Raw genomic sequence first — 22,162 nt, forward strand, 5'->3', positions numbered from 1 at the left:
GTTTTGCCAAGGGTGGGGAGGGATCAGTGGACCACCAGCACCAGTGCAAGAGAGGAGCAAGAAGAGGGGGAGGAGGACGGGGGGGCCCCTTAGCTGTTTTATTTTTACTGTAGCCCAAGAACTGGGTATGAACCACCGCAGAGAGCAGACGTGAAAGTACAAGCTTACCTCTTGTCAAGACTCTCGTAGGCTTTACGGTGAGAGATCAGTTTAAAGAGGCTTTCTGGACGCCTGAGGAACTTCTCCCAGGTTTGAGGGACTGAGGAATGAGAGAAAGCATGAGGTTACTTGTCTCGTGTCCTGGGCAAGCCAAAGGTAGGTGCTGATGCCGAATAGGGGCAGGTACAGGGAGAGCTGAAGTTGCTGATTACCAGTTTATGCCTGATCTGAGAAGCAAGACCACTGGAAAGATATGGAGAAAAGGATGGCTTGTTCCAAACGACAGATGGGGAAAAGAAACGTGCAGCAGCATTGGGAGAGAGCTCAGATAGGCAAGGGTGCATCTGTGAAGGATACAGAAGGGGATGTGGCCGAAACTGGAACGTGAGGTGATGAGAACCTGCGTGAGAGCGTTGGCCGCCCGGCTGGATAGGGCAGGGCCGCGTTCTGGGCCTTGCCTGGGTAAAAAGAAAGGAGCCAAGTCCAGCTAAGGACGGTGTCCAGACCCGTGACCTGAGTGACGAGTAGGGTGGTGATATTGGCTGCTGCGGTCAGGACAGGAGGTAGGCAGATAAGTTACTGGCCCGTTTGGTTGCCCTTTCGGAGCACGTTGAAGCAGTGGCTTGCCACCCTGCAGGTGCCGAAAGGGCAGAATGAGATTTTAATGTAAGATAAGAAGCCTGGAAATAATAGTCAGGTCACAGAGAGACTGTTACTGAATGTGTACGTCACAGGTTTGTATTTTAGGGGGTGAGTTCACCCACCGATAAGTGCAGAGGGAACGAGAGACGAAGTGTCGCATGAGGGGTACCGCTGGGAACCGGCAGCATGAGAAGGATGCGCTGAAGGAGCGGTAAGGAGGCGACTCCGGGGGAGGCAGTCTTGGAAACCAAAGGAGAACAAAATACCAAAACGAGCCAGGGTGATAATTTTGACAGGACGGAAATGAAGCAATATTCCAGAGATTGCGCCAGGAAGTGGATATTAGAAACTCTGGCAAAGCAGCTGAGTGCGAAGGGGCAGGAGCCAGATAAGAGGAAGTTTAAGATCGGCGCAGAGGAGAGGAGCTCCAGGCAGCGGTTAAATACTGCGCTGAGGAGTGAGCGTGGGGATGAAAAGCAGGAGAGAAGAGAAGGATAACTAACGAGGCAAATGAAACCGATGGTCGTTTGTTGTTTTTTAAAAAACAACGATGGACAATACCAGTCCATAGCTGTATTGCCAGCGAGAGGTTGGGGGTAGCAGACGGGAGGGAATGGGCATGGAGGGGATGGGGACGGGGATGGGAGCAGAGGGGCCAGGATTAGCAAAGGCAACCTGAAGCAGAAATGACATTTCTGGGGCGCGGGGGAAGGAGAGGCACGCGGGCTGCGCGTTAGCAGTTCTCTCTAGAAAGACACATGCAAAATCCTGCCCAGGGAAGGAGGCAGAGGGGAAGTGCGGCAGAAGGGCAGCCGGGGTTGAGTTTTGGGGGATTGGGTTACGCTGGCAAAGGGGGGGCTGTTTACGTGGGAAGGTGGCGGGACTGAAGCAGGAGAGGATGACTCTGCAGTGGAGGAAGTCAAACCCAGGATGGGATTTCCACTAGGAATGACAGAGCAGCGGGAGAGCAGCACCAGAGGAAATGGATGCTGGGGGTGAGCCAACATTGTCTTTGCGGTAGGAGAGGGTGTCGGAGGAGGAGGAGCGTGAAGCCTAGAGACCCAATAACCAAATAAATGTAAGGAAAGGGAAGGAGAGCCGGGAGCCGGCGGCAGCAGCGGGTAGCGCCCGAGGGAGGCTGTGAGCGAGGGCCTGCGGGGAGGCCGCCGCACGGAGGGGGAAGACCCGGGGGTGAGCGCGGGCCCCAGCAGCAGCAGCAGCAGCACCAGGTGAGGCGGCGGCCGGGCGCTGCCCCCCGGGCCCCGCCGCGCTCCCCGGGGCGCCGCCCTCGCCGGGGAAGGGGGGCGGCGCGGACACCTGCCGCCGCGGGCCCGGCTCCCCGCGCCGCAGGGCGGCGGCGGCCGCTCGGCGCCTCCGCAGGGAAGGGGCGCGGGGGCGGGGGGCTGCGCTCGGCCCCCGCCCCGCCGCGCTGTCCCCGCCCCTCGCCCCTCGCAGCCGCCGCGGCCGGGCGGGCGGAGCGCAGCGCAGCGCAGCGCCGCGGGGGCTGCGGGCGCCGCCGGTCACTCCCCGCCGCTGCCGCAGCCGCCGCCGCCGCCGAGCAGGGAGAGCCGCCGCCCGGGCAGCAGCGGAGAGGTAGGGGCGGCCGGGCGGGGGGCGGCCCCCCTTCCCGGGGTGCGTGTGTGTGTGTGTACGGCGGGCCCGCCGAGGCGGGGACCGCGGGCGGGCGGGCGGCTCCCGCAGCCCCGCCGCAGCCTCTCCCTCCCCCTCCGCCGGGCCGTGGCGGGCGAGCCGCGGCCCCGGAGCAGCGCGGGCAGGGGCCGGGTGCGGCCTCCCCGCCTCGTCCCCAGCCCGCCGCCCTGCGGCGGCCCCGGCCCGGCCCGGCCCGGCCCGGCCTCTCCCCGGGGGCCGCGGCCGCCGCCCCTCCCCGCCGGTGCCGCCTTTGCCGCGCAGCCGCATGCCCCGCCGCGGTGCGGAGAGCCGCGGGCGCGCCGCGCCTCGCACCGCTAGCGCTCGTATTTGGTTTTTTGTTTTAAAGGTATGTAATTTTTCATTGTAATTCCTTTCTTATTTGTTTTTTGTTTTTTTTTTTTTTTTTTTTCTGTGGCGGCGGAGCGGAGGCGGGGGCCGCTGCGGGAGCGGGCGGCGGCGGCGGCGCGGCCGGTGCGTGGGGCGGCGGGGCGGGCGCGTCCGCGGGGCTGCGGCGGGAGGCGGCGCGGAGGGGCGGCCGCTCCGCTCCCCTCCGCTCCCCTCCCGCGGCCGGGGCGGCGGGTCCTCGCCCGCCGCGGTGCTTTGTGCGGCGGGAGCGCGGGGCTCGGGGACGCTGCCGCTGCGGAGCGGCGATTAGATGCGTCGCTTCGATTGCTTTCCTCCGCGGCTCGCCTGGATTCTCGTATTCCTTACGCGAATGCGCGGTTCAGAGACGTAATGCGTGGACTTGATTTCATTATCCCTTCTAGATAGCTCGTGCAGTTAGATGGATCTAGGCCCGATTTAACAAAAAAAAATATGGCAGATTCCTGCTAGATACTGTACGACTGCAGCAGCTCTGAAAAATCCTCGCTCGTGGCACTGGGGTCTGACGTTTTATGTAGATAGCCTTCTTCTAAGGCTGATTCCTTTGCTCTCGGAGTGGTGATACAAAACTAGAGGGAGCAATTGGATTTGTAATTTTGATATCTTCTTTGTGAGTAAAATTATATTCTTATTTAAAGAAGGTGAGTAGTGATCTGTATTTCTAGATTGTACTTAGTCAGCATCGTCCACAGGTATAAATGCTAAACGTTCGAGATCAGAAGCAGGATTACTGTAAGAGGAAATAAACGTAAACTGTCAAGATCCAGAGCATTCGGTACAGCCTTTGACCTTTATCGACAGGATAGAAATATTATGAAACCTGCTTATTGAATTGTCTAGCCAGTTCAGAAAAAATACTGTTATTCACGCAGCCTCGTGAATGTGTCGTGCTGAAAGACATCTTGGGGAGCAATGCTCCCCGGTCTGAGGGGTACAGAGGTGGGTCATGCAGAGTAATGTATTCAAAGAGAGATCAGCCGTGTGAAAATGTCAAGGGAGACTGTGACTCCTCGGGCCATTGCAGGAAATCTCTGCTACAAGAAGGACTTGCATGTACTCAGAAGCCTCTGGAGGGAGAGATAGGAGACAAAAACGGTATGGGATAAAGAGCCAGGAAGGGTGGGTGATGGCAGCTGGATGCGATTTCTGAAGAATTGTTATTATCCCTTGGCGTTCTTTTTTCTTGCTGAAGCTGTTTCTCAGTAAAACAGCAATGCCTGTTGTGGTGCCTACATGACTTAGCAGCGGTTGTAGGGCTATGGGGATGGGCTAGCGGGCTCGCTGATGTGTCACAACCAGCGCTAGATAGACAATAAATAAAATAGGTAGGGAATATTTTGTTACTTCATGCAGCAGTGTAGATTTGGTACTAAAAAAGAGGTCAGGTTATGGAACAGTAGCCCGTTTTGCGTTTTCCTGTAATGCAGGTTAAGTGCAGTAAATGATATTCACTAAAGCAGGATGCAGCATTCTTGGATGAAATCGGAGCTTGCAGCAGTTATGTGGCAAAAAGCATCACAGATGCTGTTTCATCTCTCTGGTGGCATGAATCCTGCAGCTTTTGGAATTGCTGTGTGTTACGGAACTCTGCCTGCATGCAGAGATGGAGCAGAGAAGGGGCAAGGTGTTCATGCTACATGTATGGAGACCAGAACGCTGCTGCATGTCTCCCAGGCAGCTCCTTTTAAGTAGGCGTACCAAACCGTTTTACGAAAGATGTTGTGTTTTTCCTTTAATGTATATAAAATTTAATCAGTTAAAACCCCTTTATTGGGTAGGCCCGTAATGCTCATTTATATTGCATCACCTGACTAAGGATTTATTTTTAATGTGAGTCGGTTACATGATTTAATATTTGTAGTTGGGTTCCTAGTAAAGTAAGCCTTGTATGTCGTTAGCGAGGAGTACATGGGCATATTTTGTGGGACATGGATGAGAAGGTCTATTTATGCAGATGTCTAAGGCTCAGACTGCAAAAGTTATTTAAACAGTTAATCTCTATAGGCACCTAAATTCCTTAGTCATCTGATCTGGGCACAAGTTAAAAACCGGTACAATAGTTTATCATTGCCCATTACCCATGAGTCAGCTCCTAAATCCAGTCCGGGCTGGTATCTCTGACCGCAGGCCTCCTGCTCGCCATTTCATGGTTCTAGGAAAACCTTGGCAAACTGTGGTGCTCGGGCTACGAGAACTGGGTGGCCTTACGTCAGAGCGAGGAGCCACCGGCAGACCCTTGGGTCCTTTCGACTCTCGGTTGAACGAGGGGGTGGTGAAGTGGAGCGGTGCAGGCTATTTTCTGTGGTGCGTGATGCACGCCATGCCGTGGAGGCTTGTGATGAGATCAGGCCTATGCTCCATGACATAAACTGTGTACGGCCATATAGGGCTTTTCTGACATTCGAGCTTGCTCCTGTTCCCAACTGATGTAGCTGGGGAGTTTGCCAGTACGTTGGACCCTTACCTCTGCCTAAGCTCCTGGCAACTTTCCCAAGTTAAGCCAGCGGGAATCTGGCCTAGCGACATTAAATGTGAAAATCTAGTTGTCTTCTCTCGCTTTCTGGTGTTTTTACATGTTAGAAATCATCTTGTGTTTGATTGTTATCGCCAAATAACACTCTCCTGGTGAAGCGAGTGTTGGAGCTGCAACGTGCGTACCGTCAAATGGCACCGAGGTATAATCAGTGTTCTGCAAAGAGACTGCATTGAAGACTGCTCTCCCCAGGGTTATTTTTTTTTTCCACATATGGTTTTCATTTGTCAGATTTTTATTACTACTCTTAAAATGATCTGTTGTGAATTTGTGTTTTTTTTTTTTTAATGAACATGAGTACAATGTTGCAGCAGTTACAGCTGGACCTTTCCAGGCTTTGCTTTCCTTTAATGAAAAAAGGGTTACAGAGATATTACATGTAACAGAGATATTACATGTTTTTCTCATGCCTAGATCTCAACTTATTTAACAGCTTTAACAGAGCAATCAATTCTATATATTTCAATATATAGAATATATATATTCTATATATTTAAATAGGCAGCTTTTTTCTATTGTGTCCAGCTTTATTTCTTTTTCATGTATTAATCCCAGACACGTTTTTCGCTGTCCATTCCTCATTGAAAAGACGAGTTTTGCATGGAAAAAACTTTTGTAGGTGTTGTTAGTTGATGGTTGAGTTCATGACAGATACTATAGTTGTTTGAGAAAGATGGCTGGGGAGGGTGGGGTTGCGTCGGAAAGCGTTATTTCTACTTGCAGTAAAATAGATGTGATTGAGAAAAGATATACACCAATCTATAGTCTTTGTGCTTAGGGATTGTATACGTCTTCCTATGGCCAAGGACAGATTAAGGTTGAGGAGCACCTTGAGCTATTGCTTTTCAGCACCATTAACATTTTTCTCAGCCTCTTCTCCAGAAGGTTGTTTTTCTTGTTGAATGGTGAAAATTTCAGGATGTTCTTACTTTTTCATGTCTCTTCACTTTCCTTATGCTATTCTCTTTATATATTGCACACTTGCTTTTTTTTTTCCCCAAGCTACATGTTTTTTAGCACACCAGGAATCTCTTCGGTGTGCCACCACTACCACCAGAGAAACATGTTATACTGTTGTGCAGTCATCTTTATTTCACAATGTTTTGTACGTGCTAAATATTAGAACTTTAAAAATAAATGGTATGTTGGTTTGATTCATCCGACAACCCCTCGCGTCAAGAGGGCAGCAAGACCTGAAGAAAAGAGCCACTCAGGATGGAAGTCTTGTGCCAACAGGTGCTACCACACACCTGTTGGATACTACGAATAGCCTAGCTGGTCATACCAGTCATGCCGTTGGAACAGGAGAGGTGTGTCATTAATACCCTGTTCAGAGATCTAAAAATACACTGCTGTGAAACTGTTCACAGGTAAATGTTCCAAATTAAGTAGCTTTTTTGTTTGCTGGGGTTCCAAACATACACTGTTCTCTTTTTGGAAGAAGCGGCCAGATCCTGAAGTTACACCTGCTGAGCGATTTGCCTATGGTCTGTGAAACGCGTTCAGGAATGATGTTCTTGGATTTAGCCTCCTGGTTTTGTTCTCGTATCCACAGCTGTACACCAGAGGAAACCATTTCTCCTTCTCTGTTAAAGTCGTACTGCTTGGAGTTAGGACAGTTGTTAGAATACGAAATGAGAATGCTTCTGCGAGTAATTGGAGAAACAGTGGACTTGCCATTGAAAAAGACTTGCAAAGAAGTAGCGAAGGTTTTGTTTGTTTGTTTATTTATTAAAAAAGGATTAGGGATGGACTGACAGCTCAGTGTTATTGGAGTGACCACCGGGTTTGTTTTTGTTAATCGTGACTCAACACGGTTGCGAGAGTGTGGAATGATCCCTGACATCGGCGTCAGTCGGGGTGGGCAGTTGCTAGTCCTCTGTGTAAATGGGTCTGTAGGAGGGTATATGCAGTATGTTGGTTCTGTGAAGATACGTAGTTGTAAACGTAGGTAAAAAGATCTAGTTTAGCTGGTGGAAGATGTAATCAGAGATGAAGATATGCAGACCTCAAGCAAGCAAAATGAGCTTTTACGTACTGCTTCATTGCCCACGTGATTGAATGGCGCATAGGTTAATGTATCTGAAGTAGCCAACTTAATGAATAAAGCGTTTATGCTTCATGTGTTCAGCACCACTACAGAAAGTGGTTGAATGGTGGTTGTGAGTCCTTCCTGGCTATAGGGACTTACAGACCTTTAGTTCGGTCTTTTTTTTTTTTTTAAGTTTGCCTTGAGTTTTCTTAAAACACAGCATCACATTAAGATAATGACTGTGTTAAAATCTCATGATTCAGGGCTTCGGTTGGGTGCCTGTAGTGGTCAGGAAGGATCACCCCTCTCCTCCCCCTAAATTTTGTGGAGTTTTATTTTCTATTTTTCCACTTTGTCAGAGGCGTTGGTGGCTGGCACGAGGCAGGGAGCTGGGTGGGAGGTGCTCCGAGGTGACGTAGAGGCTCTTCTTGGAAGCCTGGCCCTGACGTTTTAAGGTTATACTGATTGCTGAATTTGATACCGGGCAGGAATTTCTCCCAAGCCAGACCAACAGACGTCTTTGGGAGGTCTTCCATCTTCGCTGTGGGGTTCAGCCCCCAGTAGTGTTACGGTCCCAAGTACGTGGTCAAGATCTTCTACAAGGCGTTGTGGGGACTTCTTACCGTCAAGCAGTAGTTTGGATCTGCATTTTTTGTTATTGTAAGTTACTGCCATTTGATCCTGGATTAATCCTATCATTCTATTGATTGATTTATTATAGAATGGCCTGGAGTATCTGCTTTTGATTCTTTCTCTTACATGATAGAAGGGAGCCTTGTGTTTGTAAGGGCAAGAAGGCTGGCAATATATATTGTTTCTTAGGGCATGGTGAGTGCTGGCTGCCTCGGCAGGTCTAGAGCCTGGTTTACAACGGGGTTGATTTGTGGTTGCTGCAGTCAGTAACGCAGAGTAGAAAATAGAGTCTTGTGCAGTATGACCAAATGCTTTTTTTTTTTTCCACTCATGAAATCAATTTTGCTTAGCGCCTAGACACCACAAATACTCCAGCTAATCATACCAAGTAGCTCCTCTGTTTTTTTGGCTTAGAAGGGAAAAAGGTGCTGCCTGCTGTATGTAAATTAACTTAATGTAGATAGATTTATTTTAACACCCACAGGTTTTAGTTTGGGCATCTGAGTTTGAAAGTGTTGGCTTTTGTCTGTAGCTGAACTAATGATGAGATTTTCTTCCCAAGGGCTTTCACTGACTTTTCTCTTAGTAAACAAATATTTAATTAAAGTGTTTAAGGGTGACCTATAGCCAGTCTCTGCAGATGGTGAGCTTTGTACCGGTGCTTGTGGCTCCAGTATGCTAGTGGCATATACATTTATAGCAACACTGGAATGCAGCATGAAGCTAATCATTCTAGTCTGTGCTTGGAGAAAGCAGTTTTTGCCTCTCGCTAGCAAATTACTGACCTCTGTGCTTTTGGAAGGGTGCTTTGGGCCTAAATCTGACTTATGGAAGTCAGTGGGCGTTTTAATGTAGGAGGGTCATCCAGCAGAGCACTCTTTGTTAGACTCTGTATCATGCGGGGGTCTAGTGGGGACGTCAGGAAAGCTAGTGATTTTATTTCCCGCTCTGCCACTTATACAAAATACGAAAGCAAGGGAGTTGAGCAGCGTATGCTGGGTTTGGGTACCTGAACTTTCAAAAAGTATGGGATCCGCGTCTCTTGAAGTTCGAATGGTCCTTTAGTTAGCCTGACTCAGAGATGATGAGTTGGGGAAAAAAAAATGGGCTTTGAACTACCATGCTGCCATTCGCCTTAAGTTAACAGGTATTCCTTGTCATGTAGGGTCCATCTGTGGTAAAGACAGCCTAGTTAGTTTAATATTTGCTTTACTTAAAATGTTGTGGCCTTTTTCTGCGCGTAGTACAATGAATAATTCTTTACAGTTTTATGATAGTCAAAGGTGAATGGATTAATTGCTAACTTTTTATTTTTAACCTTTTTTTAGAGTAACGTATTCTTATTGTAATTTTAAATGCTTTTAGGCAGCCTAAACCTGAAAAAAATCTGATTGACTTTGGTAGAGCTGCACTGGTTTGCACCAGTTCAAAATCTGTCTTGCAGTCTTTAAGTTTTGATAAAACAAACACTGGAGCCTGCTGTATTTTATTCTCTTTGTGTTTTTGGCATCAGAGCAGCTTTTCCTGATTGTTTTTCTCATTTGAAGGCTGACTGTACTGAGTGACCTCTTGCTACTAAAGGGTGGGTCGGTTTATGTGGGAAAGTCTTAGTCAATGTGTCTGGGAGATAAGTGGGACTGCATCCCAACGAGCGTTGTGCATTAAATACCGGAATGTGCTGGGCATCTGCCAGGAGATTGGAAGCAGGACTATGCGACAAGCGCGAATGCAGTCACACTCTCCCTAAAATAGTACTCTGGATAACAGGAGATCTGGAAAGTTATCACTTACCTCATTTTAGCACAAATTCTTTCCTAAAAACGGATTATTGACTGAGGGTTCGGGGGATTTTTTTTTTTTTTTTTTTTAATATATTCTGTTTGCATCTTAAGAACGTTCAAGTCCCGCTCAAGTCTTTAGCTGAGGGGAGGACAGGACTGCAGGTAAGAATGAAAAAGCTGTATTAAAATTGTACAAGTGAAGCACAAACCCAGCAGTCCCAGCTTAGGGAAAGCTCTTGATATGATCTTCATTGTTACCTGAATGAGAAAGGAGATGGATTTTTATCTTAGTGTAGGTTAGTAGTAGTGTCTTCAAAGTCGTCTTGAGCTGTCTGGAAGTATCAAGGCAGAGATAAATCAGTTCAGCGGCCTCAGACATGCCTGGGCTGGTTGTCGGTGACGGGGTTTTGGCACAAGACACTGGATGCAAGCAATCAGTATTTGGATAATAAAATGAACAGCGGTTTACCACTGCAGACTGTATATGGTTTTGTTTAGGGGTAAAAATAAGCAAATTTGATTTTCGGCCCTGTGTCCAATTTGTCAACAGAAGAATCTGATTGTGCAGCTTTAGTTGTTGGCATAAGCCATTTAAACTTAAAACCTGCGATGCTTAAATTAGTTTCTTACGGAAAGAGGATGAGTTAGCTTCTAAATGGGATAGTGTGAGGAAAGTGCGGGGGCTGGGGTGGTTGAGCGTTTGGAGCAAGGTTGTAATACACTGAGTCGGCAGGTGGTTGTGTTTAGCCCTGGTGCGACTCTGCTGTAGGAAAGTACGGATTGAAAGAACTGTTCCCTGGACGGGTGTTTGCATTGCTGCGGGGACCTGGGCAAGGAACTCGGTAAAAGGGAAAATAAAAGTGGAAATGTTATGGAATAATGAGATTCAGAACAAGAAGTCTGGACTACTGTAAGTCGTGACCTTTTAGTGCACACAGGCTTCAGGACAAGTAATGAGCTGCACTTTTTAAAAGGCAAATGGATTACTTCATTTGTGGAAAAATACCCGTCAGCTTCTGGTCTGCACTACAAGCCTGGCATCAGTTTCGCTCTTGAGGGCCACAAGATGTAACTCTCCCATCGTGCCTCTGCCAGAACCGAACTCTCTGGCCCCAGGTATTAGAGGTGCACATGGCCTGTGCTTGGAGAAGAGCAGTTTTATGTCCCCTGTGCCGCAGTCTCTGGGCTTCTCTGTGAGGAGGAGACTTATTTAGCCTGTTGTGCAGCAGCTGCAGGGGTGCTTTATGTTATGCTGCTTTACAGTACATTGGGAAAGGCAGGCTGTTGCACCGGCTCAGGGTAAAGTGGGGCGCAGTGGTTATGCTCCAAAGTTTGTTTTGGGAGAGGATGTGGTGTACCAGATACGCCTGCTCTGCGCCACAGGGGGATTCCCTGACCCCAGCTGGCCCATTAAGCCAGCTTTGCAGCTTTCCATCGCTGGAGTGTATAAAGTAGCTTTATAGCTGGTCAGGATCTGGCTCCAAGGAGTGATGCTTTTATAAAACTCAGGTAAAGTAAAAAAAATGCAATCCAATTGAGTTTCACTGAGCTTTGTCTTCTTCAGTCTTGCACACCTTCACATTATCTCCCTGTATTAGGAGGCATAAACATTGCCAGAAATTGCAGTTTACCTAAGAGATGTGAATAATGGCTAATAATATGTTAAACTGCCCCGAGGAGCTGAAAGACGGGGGAAGTAGGTTATTTTTAGAGACGTATTCCCATTGTATGCTAGACAAACAAGCATAAGATGACTTTGAGTTAAGCATATACCACAAAGAATTAAAGATGTTTTTCCCAGACAAGTATTGAAGTCACCAGAGTGTAGTAATGATCTATACCATCTGCCAGATCAGCAATGAAACTCTCAACTGCGTTCTTCACTTTGTTTAGTAAGAAAAGAGGGACCTTCTGTGCTTATTCTCATTGCAATACTATGGGTCTTCTTTCTCTGCGATGCTTAAGAGTGAAGGATCTGAATCCCCAGTCTTGCCAAGTTACGTAGCTGCATCCCAGCATGTGAAGCTGTGCTGATTTCCATCATCTCAGTCTGTGGCCTGAGGTTTTAAATCATCCTCATATGAAAATATGCAGAAGAATATATCTGAGATAATTTTGTATTGCTCAGTTGCATTTCTGAACCACGTTAGAAACATAAGGATTGTAAAAAATGTGAAAAGATACCAAAATGTTGGTAAATAAGAGTCAAGGATGGTGATACCCTCTTTCTGGGCAGGTGTGAGTGACGGGGCGCACATAGCTCATATCTTATCTGTGTTTTGAGTCTAAGCAATCCTAATCGGGTAGTAAATCCTGAGTGAGATTATGCTGCTGGAGCGCGTGTAACAAAGATCAGCATTTAGATACGCTGTAGGGGTATAGCAGGATCTAGAGATGCTTGTTTAGATATTTACTGCTGATAGGCTGAGGTAAACCAGAAGTTTGATTGCTTTAATTAGTGTCATCTTCTAAACAAGTGGAAAAGAAGCACTGTGAAGACCTGATGATGTGTTTGCTGAAGCAGAGCTGACAGGTGAGGACCACATGGACATACCAGTGATAGGTGGAGCACTGAGTTGGCGGAGGGCATGCCAGCCATTTTAGAGATGTTTCTACAGCTGTTGCTGACTGGCAGAAAATAAAGTGAATCACTTGGGGCTGCAGTGGCTCGGCTTGCTCTGAGAGTTCAGAGAGTCACAAAGTTGCTCGGATTCCCGGCGTGGGGCGATGAACCTACATGTCACCTTAAGGGCGATTCGCAGAGCAGCGCCTCCACGTTATTCCAGGGCGCCTTTAACGGTAGTACAGCTGCTTTAATCTTTAACTTCTGCTTGTCGTAAGCTGTGGCAGGACGCCAAGGAGCCATGGAAGAGCTTGGGCCTGAAATTAATTTTCGGCAAGCTCGATTAGATTGGCGCCTGTGGCAGTCTTACCATTAAAAGTTTTATGCGTATTTTGGTATAAATACATCTCCTTTCTGATGTTTAGTAGCTTGGCCATAATATCACATGATTCTCTGAAGAGAGATAGGAGGGCATGCAAATACTAAAACAAGGACAAGAGTATCTTTGTATGTACTTTTAATGTTCTGTGAATTGATCAAAATGTTGCAATTTTAAAAGACTAAAACACTTGATGGTAATGAGTGTTGAGAAATGGTCACTATGCAGGCAGCGTGACTGCTTTCTCGGAGGGGAGTTTCCAAATTGCATTCCAAGCATGTTATTAAAGGATTAAAGAGATGGGCGATTCACCTTGGGCTAACTGTCCTGAAACTATGCTTATGCTTATAATACATATAAATATTATGCAAATATTACTGTAATAACAAACCATATTTTGAATTTGCTTTGTGCTTCACAGTGGTTCACACACTGGTCAGAAGTATTTGCAGTATAAACTTGATAGGTCTTGAAGGACCATATGTGTTGGTATTAGATTGTAGTTCCTGTTATGTTTCTGTCTGAACCTTATGTCCATGGGCCTGGTTTGCAAAGGGGCTCAGGACCTGGCAGAGGAGCTCAGGAACTGGCGAGTGAGGTGGGGAACCCGATCCCAGTGTGAACTTACTCTTTGTTGTCTAAGATGAGGGTCTTGGACCTCTTGACCGTGCAAAAGGTAGACCCGCACATGTAACTTCACAGTGTGTTTTGTCTGTGCTTCGTGTTGCTGTACTGAGATCCCGACCTTTCCACTTCTGGGTGAGCTGCTTTCTGAAGCAATGAGATGTTCGTGTCAGGGTGCTAACGGTGGCACTGCAGTGGGCCGAGGCTGGGGTGTTTGCAACTCTCTAGTCATGTTTTTCTTGGAATATGGAGCGTGGTCCCGATGAGTGTTCCTAAAGATTTTTGTTGAATTGCTCTTGCAGATGGCCAACTCATTTGCTTTCTTCCAGGGTTCTAAACAATAATGTCTTCCTGAAACTGAAAGTGCTTAAGTTACCTGTATAGTGAAAAATATTTAACTTTGAAATATACCACTTAATTTCCTTTTCTCTGAATTGGCCTCAGCGTATAGTAGCAGCCGGGAATGTTTTGTACATGGTTTCCTTCCTTCCTTGGTAGTGTTGTTAAAATTAAAGAAAGCTTCCCGTTTTTGTTGTCATCAGGAGCAGTAAATTCTTGTTCCTTTGAAAAATCTGTCCGTTCTTGTTGTGACTTTCATTAACTACTGCCTGGAAAATGCAGGTATTTCTCCTCGGAGTGCTGGAGCTCTCTTCTGCGGTCAGCCTGAAGGGCACAGTTCACCTTTGGGAAGTGCCAAGTGGAAGACTGGTGGGTGCTGAAACTGCGATGACCGTGGTTTTAGCACTTCCAGATCTGCTGGCTTTCAGACATAAGTGCCAGGAAAAAAACTGCGGTATTCACCTGAACTCTCCGGGCAGAATACAATGTTTAAGTCAAGACTTTAGAGGGTATCAGAAGTCAGAGGCTGGATGGCTACTGTTTTTTGCTTCTAAATGCTAACGTTTTTTGTGCTGATGCATGGTCCTTGAATACTGCCCTTAAGGGATTTGTTCCCCAGAATCACTTAGAAAACCCTTTGCTACTGCTGAGAAGTGAGTGAGCTGTCTTGGGGAGGTGACGTGACTTGCCAGAGAGAGCACCCTGTTCCCTGGGGTGGTGGTTTCTGAATCGGGGGGGTTATGGTGGGTTTGGGAGGCTCCAGTGCTTTTGAGCAGGGTCGCAGTTGTTTTTTGGGGTATTTGGAGCCACACAAATGTGGGGTCACAGCAGAAGAAAGTGTCTGAACCTCTGCTTGCCAGGATTCTGTTCGAGATAACTACTGTTAATTTTTACATCTGAAAAATGCTCTGCTGTTAGTGCGGCTTTCCAAAGATGTGTTCTTAGAGGTTAAAGCCTGGTGACCTAGTGTCCAAACTTGTTGCAGCCTCTTTTCTTCTTAATAATAATAATACTGTGAAATAATTGTGTTAACAGCCTGTTCCTGCTTCTGTGGTGCTGTTGTTGTATCAGTAGAATGACCAAGTCAGTCTTGCCTGGGGTTTGGGTTTCTCTTATATGGACTGATGAGCCAATTTCCAGAAAAAGGGACGTGTTTGGGGAAATGATGCGGTCTTTGTATTTGGATGACTGGCACTTGGCACGTTTTGCTGTTGATTTATGGCTAGTGGACCCGGGTCTCTTTGACAATGAAGAATTAGCCTTGGTCTGTTGCTACTGAGTTATTTCACTCTGGCCTGAACAAGGGCTCCTGATGTTGGCAGTCTGATAGCCATGCAAACCAGCCTCATGGGAGGCTCCGGGAGGTATAACGGGGTTGATTTGAATGGTCAATAGTATACTTAGCATTGCGTTTGACAGTATATTGTTTAAAAGTTGTGGTTTTTTTTGGGGGGGGGGGGGAACACAAACATACAAAACTTCCCAGGCTGCTTCTGAGTTACCGGTTTCAGGATGAAGGCTGCAGGCTGGCTGTAGCATCAACAAAAAGGGGGAGGAGGCTTTGTAATTTGAGTATCATAGCAAAAAGAAACCAAACAAAAAACAGAAGAAATGCAGCTGAGGGGATTTTTATACAAGCCTGTAGTTAATTTTAGCTGTGGTGTTTGGGTTGGTTTGGTTTTCTTTTTTTTTTTTTTTTTTTAATAATTTTTAATTTCAGGGACTGTTGAGGGATGAGGAAGAAAGGAGCTATTGTCCCAGTTAGTCACACTGCAGTGTGTGCCTACCTCCTAGCCCTGCTTTTAGCTGTAGCCTGAGGTAACACCTGGTTGGTTTTAGCAGCTGGATGTGTTGAGAAGCTGTCGTAATTACTAATTTTATGCTTTTGCTGCATGGTGGTTTCTGTTGGAGGCTACGATAAGTTTCCCCAACTCTGTTTCTGTGCAGAATCCAAAATGGCATGGCAAGTGCAAGCCTTATGCACAAAAGTGACTGTGCCAGAGTCTCTTCTTTGATTGCCTCTCACTGTATTACAGTGCCATGATTGTACGTCATCCATAAAGTCAGTGCATTCCTTAAAATAGGCCATTCCCTTTGCAATTGCTGTTACAATTCCAGTATTCAAATATTAAGCCTTCTCCACAGCGTTCAAAATAGCGTGAACAGAGAAATTCTTTCATTAGTCTTACCAGAGAAGTTAAATATTCAGCATGTCAAAGGTTCGCTCCCGAGGCTGGAGCTATGTAGGTGTTGAGCCGAGGCTTCTTCACCCCCTCTTTCTTCGACTCTGATCTGTTGTTACTGTTGAACAAAGAGTGCAAGTGGGTGGGGGAAAGACAGAAGCAGGAGACGGCTCAAAAGAAAGTGAAGAGTATGTTCAAGTATGTTCAAGAGTATTTCCTCAAATGGAGGAAATAAGGGACCAGGAGGAATGCAAAAGTAAAAACACGAATTTAAAATAGAAAACTGCATTCACGGAATTCCATCAGGCCAAGACTCTGATCCCGGCTTTGATGCAGGTGGGTGGGTAGCAGTGGCTCGGGCAGCAGGCAGCACCCCATCCCGTTGGCAGGGGCTGTGCGAAAGACCTGCCTCCTCTCGGGAGGCTGCGGGTTCGACCCGGTGTGTTTGTGGCAGCAGGACTGAAAATTGGATCAAGCCACTAATTGCCGTTTGGGAGGCCACTTACAAGGGTGGGTGCAGTCTGGGTGATTGGGCTTGGTGGGAAGATCAAGGGCTTGGCAAGTTCAAATGTGTGCGCTTAGTGCTGGTATCCTCAGCCTACATGCTGTAAGAACGCACAAATGAAAGGCAGGTGTTTATTTTTTTTCCCCTGATGTTGTTGTACATTAACTAATGTAAAATTTAATAAGACCATTTCCTTAAACTTGCCATCAACAAAAGATGTATTGGAAAAGAGAATTCCCTCTAGGGTGAAATAGAGGACAAACAAACAGAAATGACCACTGTGTATTTAATGGGGGAAAAAAATGTACTTATTGTGTCGCTTGAATGTCATCTTAATGATACCGCGAGGCAAGGAAGGGAACCAAACAATGCACACCTTTTATCATGGAAATGAAGTCTAGAAAGGCTTTCAACAAATACCATTTAGCCAAAATGAGTGGCTGAATTGTCATCTGCTGTAAAAGAAAATCTAATTTGTCCATATAATCCTGTTGGTCCAGGTGCGTGATGGGAGTACTGTTCTTCTAATTGTCTTTGAAGTTCAAAGTGAAAAGAGATCCTTTTTTCCATTCTGTTCTCTCTAGCTTGGCTTCTGTGGGTAGAGAGGAGACCAGCAGTAATATTTCATGTATCAGCTTAACTTTGGTTGACCCAGTTGCATTTTGCTGGAAAGCGCTCTGATGGTCAGCCGTTGTAAGCTGCAGTCCTCTTCGAACAGAAGACAAGAGCAGGACATTTCCCCCCAGCCCCCAGCTGTGTGGTGGCCCATGCGTTTCCCAGCTCTGTTTCACAACGGGCTTTGCCAGCATGCCAGGCGTTACTGACCTTTTCTGCAACAGGGAAACTGAGGCACGGAGGGGCCAGCTCGTTGCAGCAAGGCTGGGCGCCAGGCCCCAGAGTGTCAGGGCTGCTGCTTCATGCTGCTGGGGCATGGAGCTGGGTGCTCTGTGGCTGGAGATTGCTCGCACTCGGGCAGGGTGGATCCCAGCAAGGTAACTGGAATGATTTTGGTCTCTGACGCCCTTATATGTGGCATAATGGGCTTGTCCTGGATTTACCCCAGGAAAAATGCCATTTTGGATTGGGTGACGTGCTGTCAGATTGACTGCTAGTGGTAAGCGAGGAGGCACAGTAAACCTCTGCGTCGTCAGTCTGTCTGGCCGCATCGCAGGGGGATCACAGTACTTCAGCGGTGCGAACGCTCTCCCTCCGTGCCCCAGAAGCTGGCTTTGGAGTTCCCACCTTTAGGAGGTGCTCCAAGAAAGGGAAGGTCCCTCTGTGTTCTCCCACCTATCCTGGCACCAAGCCGTGCTTCTCTGCTTTCCACTCGCCAAACTTGCTCTCTAACCGAAATAAAGCCCAAAGCATGTAAACCCAGAGGGGCACGATCAAGCTGAATTTCAGTCGCAGATGAAACTCCAGGAAAAAAAACATGCTATTAGGAGGGGAGGGGAGGTCATGGCTGGTCATAACCTAGGCCACACAATTTGGTCCTGGTATGCAATGGCCTCTGGTTGCTGTTCAGGGTCTCTAAATTAGCCGGTGATTTTTCTCTTGAGCAGATCACCTGTTGGTTTAAGCGGAGCTGGTCTGTTTGCATTAGATTTGTATTAGATCCCTCAGATCTAATACTTGTGCCTGCATTCATGCTAAGGGTAACTTTCTTGGCTTGAACATGTACAGAAATGAATTTATTATTAGTTATTCTTCCTTTAGTAATCAAGGTAGAATTTAGTAGCTTGTCTTTGGAAGGTGACGCTAATGTGTGTGAAACATGTCAGTGGTTTGTGTGCGGTGTGTTGTGCAAAGAACCGACCTGCAGACCGTTGGTATCCCCTTGTAATGTCTTTACTTGAGTCCTATTAACCACTTTAAATACAAAGATGTTGACGTACTTTTAATGCCATGTTAGTGCTTGCTTGGGCAAGCAGTTAAGTGCATTATTTTAATTCAGTAACATACTGAAGAGATTAAATTCTGGACACTGGCATTGTTAGGCTGGAACCACAGGGCTGGCCTCCCGAGTAAGTTAATTTTTATTCTCTTCCGTGTTACATTTTAGTTATCCTGGAAAAAGAAGATGGCTGAAGAGCGTCAGCTCTGGATAGCACACGTCTGCAGGTTGTGCGTTTCCATGGATATGTGGCGGCCCTTCCCCGTTCTGTCAGTGCCAGATCCTAATGCCTCCTGTCGTGTACCAGCTTCACCGTTCTCTGTTTGACATCCCCAGCATCTTTTGTCTAATCCAGTTTTATTCGGTTGTACTTTCATTTCTAAGTGTTGTTTGAAAAAGCGTGTGGTGGCGCATGGTCTCCACAAGCAAGCGGTGGTCCTCATGAGCCTGCTGGTATTTGCCCAAGTTGCTGCAGCGGTGTCTTGAATTTTTTTAAATTACTTCTGTACACACCAAAAGTCAAAGTATCTGAAATAGCTTAAGGGACCTTGGCTTCAGTGCTCATTTTTCATTGACAAACAGTAATTATTTAGCAACATGAATCAGGTCTTGGGAGGCTTGTTTTAGGATCTGTTCCCGTTTCTTCTTTCCTGAGCAGTGATTCAATCATAGCGAGAAAAGCAGTCTCAGCAAGTGACTGGGCAAGCGTGTGTGCTCTGCTTCCAAAGGACTCCGCGTCAATCTTAGACTGGCTCTGCAAAGGCTCGCGAACCGGTCCGTTATCCCTCTTGGGAAAACTGCTGCGTTTGAAACAAGGCCTCTCCCTGGGCTCCTGCACAGCGTGCGCTTCAGCCCTCTTTGACCGCGTCCTGGCTGTCTCCCCACTTTTTCTTACTGCAGTCGGCGTGATTGCCTTGAAATGCCCTTGCGAAGGTCATTTTGCCACTCTGAAATAGCCTCACTTGTTCTCTAAAATTACAAGTGTTGGTAAAATACCCGCTTACTTGGTGCAGCCTAAACACTAAGGCAAGCTGATACTTGCCAGACTAAGAGATGTACTTTAAGGGTGGAAACAATGGCGTTTACACTAAATAACTTAATTTTCGTGATGGTGACACATTTGGCTTTTTCAAATAGCTTAAAATCAAGACCAGCTGTGTAAAGGTGAGCAAAATTGAAAATTATGTGAATAAGAATGCTGATACTTTTTCTGGAGGGAAGAAAAGATGTTGTTTAGACTTATGCCTGGCTGTTCTCAGTAGGGTTAAATTGCAGATCCCTTGTCCTCAGCTTGCTCATAAACCACCTTTGATTAAATTAATAGCAGATTGAAGTGGGAGGAAGGAGAGGGAGCTGTGCTAGTCTTCATGAAAGAAAAATCTGCCCGAGGAGCAGGCAGTCCCAAGCTATAACTCCTACAGAGCTTCTAAAATGTCCCTGGTTTTTGCTGGTTGAGAACTTCTTTTCTCCTAATCTTTGCACGGGTATCTGAAGGCAAATTTGTCCGCATCTTCATTTGTCAATCAGAGTAACGAAATTAGGGTTACGGTAGGAAATGGAGATCCTGGTACGCAGGCAAGAGAGCCGCCTCGCTCTGTGCTGGGGAGCAGGATGGTGCAGAGCAGCAGCCAGCCCCTGAGCTCTGCCCACAGCAGCACTGCCGGGCGCTTGCTCCTCGTTTGGGGCGCTGGGCCAGCGCGGGCTCACGTGTGCTTGGGTGCCCTGTGATCTGGGGGAAAAGCCCTAAATGGGAAAAAAAAAGAAGAAAGCCCTAGCAGCATTCACGGGGCTAGAGAGTTCCCGCATAGCCCCATGACCGCCTGGTACTCTTAGGGCTCCTCTTCTCCCGGGAATGTTTTGTGGCCTGGCTTCAAGTGTGTCCGCTTAACTCACAGAAAATGAAAAATAGTGATGGGTGTAATTTTTTTACTGGTTAAAATCTTTGTGGGTATTACCTGGACTTGCAGAGAAGAGAACCACTGTCTTCTGCCTGCTCCGCCCCAGTGCACCTTCAGAAGGCTTCGGCAGGGTGAGGGGTCCTGAAGCACCCATGCTGGAGACACAGCTGCTGTAAACTCTACCGTTCAGGTTAACGAAAGGAGCGAGCTGACAGTTTTGCCTTAGGCTTGGAGCATCGGAGACCCGATTCATTTTGATGGGAGTTGTTGGTATCTAACACCTGTAAAAATTAGGCTGCTAGCATTATGCTGCAGGTAAGAAAGTTACTCTGGTTTTGAGTCTTGGTGCTGTCTGTTTTTCTCAAATGAGGCGCATAGAGAGTTACAGAAATTCTTGCTTTGTGGGGGTAAAAGCATTGCTTTTGATATTTTCTGCCAGTTCTGTTGGGAGAGGGTTGATGATGAGGCTCATTTTTAACTCATCAGTTGAAATGGTTAGTTAATTTGTTGTTTCTGCTCTTGTGCTCTCTGGGCAGTAGCTGTGCGGTTACCGCTGCCTCTCCCCAGATGCTGTTTGGTGTCCTCTCGCCAGTTCCGAGCCTGCGTGCGTGTGTGTGTGTTGAAGGGGGCACTCGGTATCCAGCAATTGTGCCTTCTGTTAACAAGAACAAACCGGGCATTGAGCTTTTCTAGCACTCGGTGGCAAGAGTCAGTAGAGAAAGGTTTTACACTAACAGGGAGGTAAAATGAAAATGTGAATATCCATTTCCACAAATCCATCCAAAGTCTGTTACCTTGTTTGTTTATTTATACCTCTAAACAATTGACTCTCATTTTGGACAGTTGATGATGGCTGTTCTTTTTTAGCTAATAACTCTTCTGCGGTTGGGTTACTCCTGACTGACACCTGTATAGAAGAGCTGAGACTCTCCCCTTGTGCTAGTCAGAGTGGAAGTTGATATCATTGTTCCTCCTTCGGCGTTGGGAGGAGACTGTGAGTGAAGGGTAATGTTTGTCCCGTGAAATGACAGCCCTGGTGTCTAGTTGGGTACATCTCGGAGGTAAGGCGATAGCTGGCAACCGTTGGTTTGTACAGAATGTCTGAGGCTCTCTGTAATCTCCTGCTCCTGGGTTCCCCTCCTGCTCTGTAACCCACACCTTGTAGGCTTGATTCTTCTGGTTTTGGCCAGTTTGGAGAAATGCCTTGCTTGGCTCTATCTAGTGCTATCGTTTGACACTACAGCTCTCTTACTACAACGAATCTATCCAGGTGTGCGTATGCTTAAGGCCATAGAGTTGCACCGATGCTGAACGTGGCTGTGATGTGTACAGCAGGTGCCAGAAATGCTTATTCTAAGGTATAATAAGCTTCAGGGGAAATGGCCTGTTTTAAATCAGCGTCTGTGTTCAGTGTTTCTGTTACTGCCTTATGTGTGGGCTCCCAGTGTTAACTCGGGGCTGGATCGTCCCCAGAAATGCGGTAGTGATTTTGAGTGTCACCCCCTCCTGTATTCCCTGCAATAACATCTTTTAATCTCATGCTGCGCCAGGTCCTGAGAGAATCTGACCGCAGCCACTGGAGAAGCGAGCAGATGAATCCAGAGGGCTCTTGGGCTGAGCACACTTGTTTTTGAAGCTGGAGACTTTCAGCAGCCTTCAGGAATTCAGAGGTTTTATTTTAAATCAGGATTTCTCTTCATCTTTCAGTTAATTTCCCTGTTCTTGCATAAATTCACAGGTTGCAAAAAGATTCCGGAACAGTATAGCGCTAGTTAAATACTAAATGCTGCTCATATCCATTTTATATTGAAAAACATCATGACAGGCTCTGAAAAGTGTGCAACAGAATTAACTTGCAAAACAATCTCTATTTTGTTGTACAGAACGTGTGATAATTTTGAATGGTACGAAGTTTTAATAGGCATTAAATCTTTGTAAAATATCCAGCATAACTCTTCGGTGT

The 22,162-nt window shown here is 46.9% G+C and overlaps 1 protein-coding gene across 3 annotated transcripts in view; it reads left to right on the top strand.

The window, feature by feature from the left end:
- The first annotated feature begins 1,780 nt into the window (after positions 1 to 1,780).
- Positions 1,781 to 22,162, top strand: part of SPTBN1 (spectrin beta, non-erythrocytic 1) — a 134,552-nt gene continuing 114,170 nt past the window's right edge. Inside the window, exon 1 of one of the 3 annotated variants that reach the window (XM_087777297.1) lies at positions 1,781 to 1,796. The gene's annotated coding sequence lies outside the window, so the exon portion shown is untranslated. Of the gene's footprint in view, positions 1,797 to 1,899; positions 2,031 to 2,262; positions 2,395 to 22,162 lie in introns of those variants that run through there. The other 2 variants (XM_087777296.1, XM_087777295.1) reach the window with 2 other exon arrangements.

The sequence above is a fragment of the Nipponia nippon genome, unplaced genomic scaffold (genome assembly GCF_047370975.1).
Source record: "Nipponia nippon isolate SJK-2023a ecotype South Korea unplaced genomic scaffold, ASM4737097v1 scaffold_4, whole genome shotgun sequence".
NCBI lineage: Eukaryota > Metazoa > Chordata > Aves > Pelecaniformes > Threskiornithidae > Nipponia > Nipponia nippon.